The 10,878-nt window shown below is 32.7% G+C and overlaps 3 long non-coding RNA genes across 3 annotated transcripts; all 3 read right to left on the bottom strand.

Annotated features, from left to right (window-relative positions):
• Nucleotides 1–725: 725 nt before the first annotated feature.
• Nucleotides 726–2,484, bottom strand: LOC143072343 (uncharacterized). Its single transcript, XR_012977143.1, has 3 exons — nt 2,416–2,484; nt 1,346–1,410; nt 726–1,098 (listed from the first exon to the last, which is right to left on the bottom strand). It is a non-coding gene; the product is annotated as an uncharacterized LOC143072343 (long non-coding RNA).
• A 368-nt stretch (nt 2,485–2,852) lies between these two features.
• LOC143072342 (uncharacterized) lies at nt 2,853–5,390 on the bottom strand. The gene is made up of 5 exons (XR_012977142.1): nt 4,840–5,390; nt 4,402–4,470; nt 3,846–4,051; nt 3,408–3,476; nt 2,853–3,057 (listed from the first exon to the last, which is right to left on the bottom strand). It is a non-coding gene; the product is annotated as an uncharacterized LOC143072342 (long non-coding RNA).
• A 96-nt stretch (nt 5,391–5,486) lies between these two features.
• On the bottom strand, nt 5,487–7,848 carry LOC143072341 (uncharacterized). The gene is made up of 4 exons (XR_012977141.1): nt 7,545–7,848; nt 6,841–7,091; nt 6,394–6,462; nt 5,487–6,044 (listed from the first exon to the last, which is right to left on the bottom strand). It is a non-coding gene; the product is annotated as an uncharacterized LOC143072341 (long non-coding RNA).
• Nucleotides 7,849–10,878: the final 3,030 nt, after the last annotated feature.

Genomic DNA, 10,878 nt, shown 5'->3' with positions numbered 1-10,878 from the left:
CGATCACGTAATTTGTCTTGATCGGGCTTGATCGAGTTGATCTGATCGACAGTGTGAACCTAGCTTTAAGTACATATAGTACACAAATTATTGTTTTACAGAAACTATATTATTTTCCATTCCCTGAAAGTAAGGTGTTTCATCAATATTCTCCTGTTTTTTGGATTTGTCAAAAATTCGGCCAAAGATGCTTAGCATAACTCAATGCATGGAAAGTTTAATGGCCAATGCTTTGTAAAACAGTTCCAGTACGCTGGTACTGCTCAAATCACAGAAGAGAATGTCTTAGTTATATTGGTAAACTGTGCACTAAAGAAACTTCTAGTATGAGGCATTAAACAGGTGCATTACCTCCCCTTGAAAATGTTAAACTTATGATCAATTACAATGGAGTCGAGTAACTGTAGCAATAGGCAAGATATTTGGTCAAGAAATGTCTGACTGGTAGTAAATAAGGATAACTTACATATTGCTACATGTAATCTATTGAATGTATCATTACACCAATTTTGACAATAATGTTTTTGATTTCCATGTAAAACCATTGCCATACTTAAATTATTTACAATATTTTTGTTATTTTTAGATTCTCCATTCTTAACCAATGTAAATATTTAAACTTAAGAAACATTTTATCTGTTGAGCCACAATAATAAAAATTGATAGCATTTAATGGTAGAGAGAAAAAGAAAGTTGAGTGAAAATTGAAACAATACATTAAAACTTCCACTCTTGTTGAAAATGGAGAATCTTTACATTAATTATTTTAGAATTTATCAACTACATTCTTTCTCTTGTTTATGCAAGATTTATATGAACCGTTCATATTGGAAACTTTTCAGTAGAGTTAGAAAGACCCTTAAGGGAAATATGGTCACTCTTGGTCTTCTTCAGACTGGCAGTAAAATCCTTGCAAAAGTAAGGCATCTGTTTGGTAGTTTAAATTGGAAGCCATGTCCAGTGTCAGAATGGGGATGTTAAATCTGATGTCTTGTGAAGAGAGAGTCCCCAACTGTCAACAGATTAAGAACCTTCACAACATCTCTAAGGAGTATGGAGAATCACACTATTATATCCTTCAGCCACAGTAATTGTTATCTGAAAAAGAAATACACTTTTCAATTTTCTGTCATATTTTAAGAAACTGAAATAGGCAAAAAATAGCAAACTGGGAAATAACAATTAAAGCAGAGAGACTTTTTCATAATAATAATTTTTCCCTTCCTAAAACTTGACAGGTCATTCCAGAAAATATTAAATTGTAAAAAGATTGTACAAATCACATGGGAATTTACATGATCTTAAATAGAAAATTTTATAAATCTATAAAATAGTTCTTTCTTACTTTTTAAAGTCAACTCTAATAGCCATTTCCAACATCAATCTGTTAGTACAAGCTGGAATGCTAACCTGAAAAATAAAATGCTTAGTCATTGAAAATAGTAAAAAAGGAATCACTGTTGGTATACTAATTTATATGTACATTATATATAAAAATAGATATACAACATTTTAAGGGAGTTGGCTTCTCAGTTTCAAAATAATTAACTTTTCAAAACACTAGCATATATATTGATAGGGGATTAATAAAGGAATCAAAAGCAAAAAAATATATAGGTCATCTTGCTTGTTTTTGAGATATCTAAGCCATTGAAATTTTGGCGGGAAAATGTTCTCTCTTGACTTTTTATCATTTACAAGTTAAAGTCCTCAAAAACTATTTAAAAGTAATTAAAATTTTATAAGATTTTAACAGACAGCTTATCATCATACATGTAAATGAATTATAAAAAGAAAAATGGGGTCACCAGGCTTAATTTGTTAATGCATTCAAATACATAAAACTAGAGGATTCTGAAAATCTGACCAAAATTCCAAAAAATGTCAAGCAAGCTTCCCTAAGGTAAAAGAAGATACAAAGAACACAATGTGACAACATCCCAACAACACTAACAAATATGAAATACTTTCCAACATCTGAAACCTCAAAGAGTGAGAATCCCTGTCAGCCTTGACACCGTAGGGGGAGATTTTGTGTGAATGACATTTTGAAGTTAAATATATGACCTGTACACTAACTTATCTACAAAACCAGTGGCGGATCCAGAACTTTTCATAAAGGGGGACTGACCTAAGGGGGGGGGGGGGGGGGGGGGGGGGGTGGGGGGGAGGGGGGGGGTCCAGTCAAGCTTCAGTGATTCCCTTTGGATCTGCCTATGAAAATACCATTAAAACCAGACAAAGATTCCTTATCTAGTTGGAGTTGACATAGCAAAAATGATTTGCAATTACTGGTACTAATAAATTAAACATTAAAACTACTGACCAAAAATTTTCAAGCCCAATGATAGCCGACTGTTTCTTTTTATTGACAGTATGATAAAATTTGTTTAAATAGAGGAATTATATACTTACTTGTATTTAAGATATCTTATACCACAAGTCTTACTACCCTTCATGAAAACATTGGCGCTGTTTTATAACCTAAAATGGAATTAAAATTGACACAAATTATATATTTGACAAATTTGTTAAATTGCCAGCCTAAATTTTTATTAATCCATTCTGTATTCTGACTGCGTAATAATGAGTTATCTCCCGATGAAAGAAACATTCTTGCTGTTTATTGTACTAGTCTCCTTTGCAGTAAAATATCTATTTGGATTTACTTTTCATGGTATAAAATTTTATTCCTGTACCAGACAAACATTTATCAAACTGATAAATATCTATTTTTGTGTGTTGTAAATGTGCAAAATAACAAAAATGTGTGTTGCCTAACAGATATTCCTTAAAGACTATCACATTTTTCCTGATAATGTACAGAATTAATTGGCTTAAATATACTTGCATTATTTCTTTCATGACAAAGCCTCAGACTTGTTTGAAGATCAATGTAATTATTAATCTTCATTCCAGCTGCTATCCTTGCTGCTTGATTGCTTACATGGCAAAGCCTCGGACTTGGTTGAAGATTTGAGGACACATCTTCCATGGAGTTGCTACTCATCTGCCATCTGGACTGAAACTTGGACTGGTCGGCTTCTTGATCAAAAACTAAAATTATCAATTAAATTATATTTATAATACTTCTGTTGGTTAATATAAATGAAATAGACATATATTCCTTCAAGCTTCATATCCTGACCTACATCAACGGGGTCATTTTCAGCGTCTTATTTGGTGAACAATTGAAATTTTGTTGGTACTTCATTTTGTGGTTTAGCCAAAGCCTGCATACAAGTCTTTACAATAACATCAGTGATCAATTTTAAATTTTAGAACCTTTAGTCAACAACAAAAAACCATATGACCTCTTTCAACTTTAAGCCTAGTGCACGTTTTTAATCCTGTAAACTTGTTTTATGACGATAAAATTTGTTTAAATAGAGGAATTATATACGTACTTGTATTTAAGATATTTTATACCACAAGTCTTACTCCCCTTCATGAAAACATTGGCACTGTTTTATAACCTAAAAAGGAATTAAAATTGACACAAATTATATATTTTACAAATTTGTTAAATTGCCAGCCTAAATTTTTATTAATCTATTCTGTATTCTGATTGTGTAATAGTGAGTTATCTCCCCATGAAAGAAACATTCTTGCTGTTTATTGTACTAGTCTCCCTTGAAGTAAAAATTCTATTAGGATTTACTTTTCATGGTATAAAATTTTATTCCTGTACCAGAAAAACATTTATCAAACTGATAAATATCTATTTTTGTGTGTTGTAAATGTGCAAAATAACAAAAATGTGTTTTGCCTTACAGATATTCCTTATAGACTTTATCACATTTTTCCTGATAATGTACAGAATTAATTGGCTTAAATATACTTGCATTATTTCTTTCATGACAAAGCCTCAGACTTGTTTGAAGATCAATGTAATTATTAATCTTCATTCCAGCTGCTATCCTTGCTGCTTGATTGCTTACATGGCAAAGCCTCGGACTTGGTTGAAGATTTGAGGAAACATCTTCCATGGAGTTGCTACTCATCTGCCATCTGGACTGAAACTTGGACTGGTCGGCTTCTTGATCAAAAACTAAAATTATCAATTAAATTATATTTATAAGACTTCTGTTGGTTAATATAAATGAAATAGACATATATTCCTTCAAGCTTCATATCCTGACCTACATCAACGGGGTCATTTTCAGCGTCTTATTTGGTGAACAATTGAAATTTTGTTGGTACTTCATTTTGTGGTTTAGCCAAAGCCTGCATACAAGTCTTTACAATAACATCAGTGATCAATTTTAAATTTTAGAACCTTTAGTCAACAACAAAAAACCATATGACCTCTTTCAACTTTAAGCCTAGTGCACGTTTTTAATCCTGTAAACTTGTTTTATGACGATAAAATTTGTTTAAATAGAGGAATTATATACGTACTTGTATTTAAGATATTTTATACCACAAGTCTTACTCCCCTTCATGAAAACATTGGCACTGTTTTATAACCTAAAAAGGAATTAAAATTGACACAAATTATATATTTTACAAATTTGTTAAATTGCCAGCCTAAATTTTTATTAATCTATTCTGTATTCTGATTGTGTAATAGTGAGTTATCTCCCACTGAAAGAAACATTCTTGCTGTTTATTGTACTAGTCTCCCTTGAAGTAAAAATTCTATTAGGATTTACTTTTCATGGTATAAAATTTTATTCCTGTACCAGAAAAACATTTATCAAACTGATAAATATCTATTTTTGTGTGTTGTAAATGTGCAAAATAACAAAAATGTGTTTTGCCTTACAGATATTCCTTATAGACTTTATCACATTTTTCCTGATAATGTACAGAATTAATTGGCTTAAATATACTTGCATTATTTCTTTCATGACAAAGCCTCAGACTTGTTTGAAGATCAATGTAATTATTAATCTTCATTCCAGCTGCTATCCTTGCTGCTTGATTGCTTACATGGCAAAGCCTCGGACTTGGTTGAAGATTTAAGTAAACATCTTCCATGGAGTTGCTACTCATCTGCCATCTGGACTGAAACTTGGACTGGCCGGCTTCTTGAACAAAAACTAAAATTATCAATTAAATTATATTTATAAGACTTCTGTTGGTTAATATAAATGAAATAGACATATATTCCTTCAAGCTTCATATCCTGACCTACATCAACGGGGTCATTTTTCAGCGTCTTATTTGGTGAACAATTGAAATTTTGTTGGTACTTCATTTTGTGGTTTAGCCAAAGCCTGCATACAAGTCTTAACAATAACATCAGTGATCAATTTTAAATTTTAGAACCTTTAGTCAACAACAAAAAACCATATGACCTCTTTCAACTTTAAGCTTAGTGCACGTTTTAATCCTGTAAACTTGTTTTATGACGATAAAATTTGTTTAAATAGAGGAATTATATACGTACTTGTATTAAAGATATCTTATACCACAAGTCTTACTCCCCTTCATGAAAACATTGGCACTGTTTTATAACCTAAAATGGAATTAAAATTAACACAAATTATATATTTTACAAATTTGTTAAATTGCCAGCCTAAATTTTTATTAATCTATTCTGTATTCTGATTGTGTAATAGTGAGGTGAGTTATCTCCCCATGAAAGAAACATTCTTGCTGTTTATTGTACTAGTCTCCCTTGAAGTAAAAATTCTATTAGGATTTACTTTTCATGGTATAAAATTTTATTCCTGTACCAGAAAAACATTTATCAAACTGATAAATATCTATTTTTGTGTGTTGTAAATGTGCAAAATAACAAAAATGTGTGTTGCCTTACAGATATTCCTTATAGACTTTATCACATTTTCCCTGATAATGTACAGAATTAATTGGCTTAAATATACTTGCATTATTTCTTTCATGACAAAGCCTCAGACTTGTTTGAAGATCAATGTAATTGTTAATCTTCATTCCAGCTGCTATCCTTGCTGCTTGATTGCTTACATGGCAAAGCCTCGGACTTGGTTGAAGATTTAAGTAAACATCTTCCATGGAGTTGCTACTCATCTGCCATCTGGACTGAAACTTGGACTGGCCGGCTTCTTGAACAAAAACTAAAATTATCAATTAAATTATATTTATAAGACTTCTGTTGGTTAATATAAATGAAATAGACATATATTCCTTCAAGCTTCATATCCTGACCTACATCAACGGGGTCATTTTCAGCGTCTTATTTGGTGAACAATTGAAATTTTGTTGGTACTTCATTTTGTGGTTTAGCCAAAGCCTGCATACAAGTCTTTACAATAACATCAGTGATCAATTTTAAATTTTAGAACCTTTAGTCAACAACAAAAAACCATATGACCTCTTTCAACTTTAAGCCTAGTGCATGTTTTAATCCTGTAAACTTGTTTTATGACGATAAAATTTGTTTAAATAGAGGAATTATATATGTACTTGTATTTAAGATATCTTATACCACAAGTCTTACTCCCCTTCATGAAAACATTGGCACTGTTTTATAACCTAAAAAGGAATTAAAATTGCACAAATTATATATTTTACAAATTTGTTAAATTGCCAGCCTAAATTTTTATTAATCTATTCTGTATTCTGATTGCGTAATAGTGAGTTATCTCCCGAAGAAAGAAATATTCTTGCTGTTTATTGTACTAGTCTCCCTTGAAGTGAAAAGTTCTATCAGGATTTACTTTTAATGATATAAAATTTTATTTGTCTACCGGAAAAACATTTATCAAACTAATAAACATCACTAAGATCTATTTTTGTGTGTTGTAAATGTGCAAAATAACAAAAATGTGTGTTGCCTTACAGATATTCCTTATAGACCTTATCACATTTTTCCTGATAATGTACAGAATTAATTGGCTTAAATATACTTGCATTATTTCTTTCATGACAAAGCCTCAGACTTGTTTGAAGATCAATGTAATAATTAATCTTCATTCCAGCTGCTATCCTTGCTGCTTGATTGCTTACATGGCAAAGCCTCGGACTTGGTTGAAGTTCTAAGTAAACATCTTCCATGGAGTTGCTACTCATCTACCATCTCGACTGAAACTTGGACATTCCTTTAAGCTTCTTATCCAGATCTGTGTCAATTGCGCAATTTTCTGTGTCTTTGCTCTTTTTGCCTGTAATTCATTAACCATTTTCATTTTATCTTTTAATCAGTATTATGAAGACTGTTTATTATGATCACATCATTAATTCTGAAATTAATGCATACAGATAATTATCAGAATGTGGTGGCTAACCAAAACAATCTGATGAATACATTTTGAACAAACAATCTATACAAAGTCATATTTTCCCAATTAAAATGTAAATAAATATGTAAATAAATATCTAAATTGTCAATATTAAGTCTATTTGTTGTAATAATTAAATTAGAAATTAATGTGATGCCTGTTTTATTTCAAATCCTAAATTGGGGGGGATCAGTCTATTTACAAATACAATACTAATTCTTTTAGAATTATATTTCATCAGAGAATAAATTTGAAACAACAATTTTGTAATAAAATTTATTACCTAAATTTTTTTTTTAAATAGTTTAAATACAATTGTTATGACCAAATACTTACATCATCATTATCTGGTAACTAAAATGAAACCATCTTTCTCCAGGTGTAGGAGTGAACTTTCATCTGTGCTCATCCATCTGTAATACAAACTTAAATCATCTTAATATTTATGAGACAACAGTTAGTAAATTGAAAAAAAATATATACTTAACCTTGTGGACAACCGGGAAAAAACACCATACACCTATAGAAAAAAGAAAGAAAAAAACACCATCCTGGACGCCACCTAGAAGAAACCAGGGCAAAAGGCATACAAACATGCACACAATCTTATCTTAACATACCTTTCCCTTGGATCCTTTGACAACACCTAGAGGAAACTTGGACAAAAATACATACAAACATACAATCTTATCTTAACATACCTTTCCCTTGGATATTTTGACGGCACCTAGAGGAAACTTGGACAAAAATACATACAAACACACAATCTTATCTTAACATACCTTTCCCTTGGATCCTTTGACGTCACCTAGAGGAAATTTGGAGAAAAAGGCATACAAACAACACACAATCTTATCTTAACATACCTTTCCGTTGGATCCTTTGACGGCACCTAGAGGAAACTTGGACAAAAATACATACAAACACACAATCTTATCTTAACATACCTTTCCCTTGGATCCTTTGACGGCACCTAGAAGAAACTTGGACAAAAATACATACAAAAACACAATCTTATCTTAACATACCTTTCCCTTGGATCCTTTGACGGCACCTAGAGGAAACTTGGACAAAAATACATACAAAAACACAATCTTATCTTAACATACCTTTCCCTTGGATCCTTTGACGGCACCTAGAGGAAACTTGGACAAAAATACATACAAAAACACAATCTTATCTTAACATACCTTTCCGTTGGATCCTTTGACGGCACCTAGAGGAAATTTGGAGAAAAAAACATACAAAAACACAATCTTATCTTAACATACCTTTCCCTTGGATCCTTTGACGGCACCTAGAGGAAACTTGGACAAAAATACATACAAAAACACAATCTTATCTTAACATACCTTTCCGTTGGATCCTTTGACAGCACCTAGAGGAAACTTGGACAAAAATACATACAAAAACACAATCTTATGTTAACATACCTTTCCCTTGGATCCTTTGACGCCACCTAGAGGAAATTTGGAGAAAAAGGCATACAAAAACACAATCTTATCTTAACATACCTTTCCCTTGGATCCTTTGACGATCCTTTGACGGCACCTAGAGGAAACTTGGACAAAAATACATACAAAACACAATCTTATCTTAACATACCTTTCCGTTGGATCCTTTGACGGCACCTAGAAGAAACTTGGACAAAAATACATACAAAAACACAATCTTATCTTAACATACCTTTCCCTTGGATCCTTTGACGCCACCTAGAGGAAATTTGGAGAAAAAGGCATACAAAAACACAATCTTATCTTAACATACCTTTCCGTTGGATCCTTTGACGGCACCTAGAGGAAACTTGGACAAAAATACATACAAAAACACAATCTTATCTTAACATACCTTTCCCTTGGATCCTTTGACGGCACCTAGAGGAAACTTGGACAAAAATGCATACAAACACACAATCTTATCTTAACATACCTTTCCGTTGGATCCTTTGATGGCACCTAGAGGAAACTTGGACAAAAATACATACAAAAACACAATCTTATCTTAACATACCTTTCCCTTGGATCCTTTGACGCCACCTAGAGGAAATTTGGAGAAAAAGGCATACAAAAACACAATCTTATCTTAACATACCTTTCCCTTGGATCCTTTGACGATCCTTTGACGGCACCTAGAGGAAACTTGGACAAAAATACATACAAAAACACAATCTTATCTTAACATACCTTTCCGTTGGATCCTTTGACGCCACCTAGAAGAAACTTGGACAAAAATACATACAAAAACACAATCTTATCTTAACATACCTTTCCCTTGGATCCTTTGACGCCACCTAGAGGAAATTTAGAGAAAAATACATACAAAAACACAATCTTATCTTAACATACCTTTCCGTTGGATCCTTTGACGGCACCTAGAGGAAACTTGGACAAAAATACATACAAAAACACAATCTTATCTTAACATACCTTAATTTCCCTTGGATCCTTTGACGGCACCTAGAGGAAACTTGGACAAAAATGCATACAAACACACAATCTTATCTTAACATACCTTTCCGTTGGATCCTTTGACGGCACCTAGAGGAAACTTGGACAAAAATACATACAAAAACACAATCTTATCTTAACATACCTTTCCGTTGGATCCTTTGACGGCACCTAGAGGAAACTTGGACAAAAATACATACAAAAACACAATCTTAACTTAACATACCTTTCCCTTGGATCCTTTGACGGCACCTAGAGGAAACTTGGACAAAAATGCATACAAACACACAATCTTATCTTAACATACCTTTCCCTTGGATCCTTTGACGGCACCTAGAGGAAACTTGGACAAAAATACATACAAACACACAATCTTATCTTAACATACCTTTCCCTTGGATCCTTTGACGGCACCTAGAGGAAACTTGGACAAAAATGCATACAAACACACAATCTTATCTTAACATACCTTTCCGTTGGATCCTTTGACGGCACCTAGAGGAAACTTGGAGAAAAATACATACAAAAACACAATCTTATCTTAACATACCTTTCCCTTGGCTCCTTTGACGATCCTTTGACGGCACCTAGAGGAAACTTGAACAAAAATACATACAAACACACAATCTTATCTTAACATACCTTTCCCTTGGATCCTTTGACGCCACCTAGAGGAAACTTGGACAAAAATACATACAAACACACAAACTTATCTTAACATACCTTTCCCTTGGATCCTTTGACGCCACCTAGAGGAAACTTGGACAAAAATGCATACAAACACACAATCTTATCTTAACATACCTTTCCGTTGGATCCTTTGACGGCACCTAGAGGAAACTTGGAGAAAAATACATACAAAAACACAATCTTATCTTAACATACCTTTCCCTTGGATCCTTTGACGGCACCTAGAGGAAACTTGGACAAAAATACATACAAACACACAATCTTATCTTAACATACCTTTCCCTTGGATCCTTTGACGCCACCTAGAGGAAACTTGGACAAAAATGCATACAAACACACAATCTTATCTTAACATACCTTTCCGTTGGATCCTTTGACGGCACCTAGAGGAAACTTGGAGAAAAATACATACAAAAACACAATCTTATCTTAACATACCTTTCCCTTGGATCCTTTGACGGCACCTAGAGGAAACTTGGACAAAAATACATACAAACACACAATCTTATCTTAACATACCTTTCCCTTGGATC

Source organism: Mytilus galloprovincialis, chromosome 4 (assembly GCF_965363235.1).
Source record: "Mytilus galloprovincialis chromosome 4, xbMytGall1.hap1.1, whole genome shotgun sequence".
Taxonomy (NCBI): Eukaryota; Metazoa; Mollusca; class Bivalvia; order Mytilida; family Mytilidae; genus Mytilus; species Mytilus galloprovincialis.
This window is presented reverse-complemented; position numbering and strand designations above follow the sequence as displayed.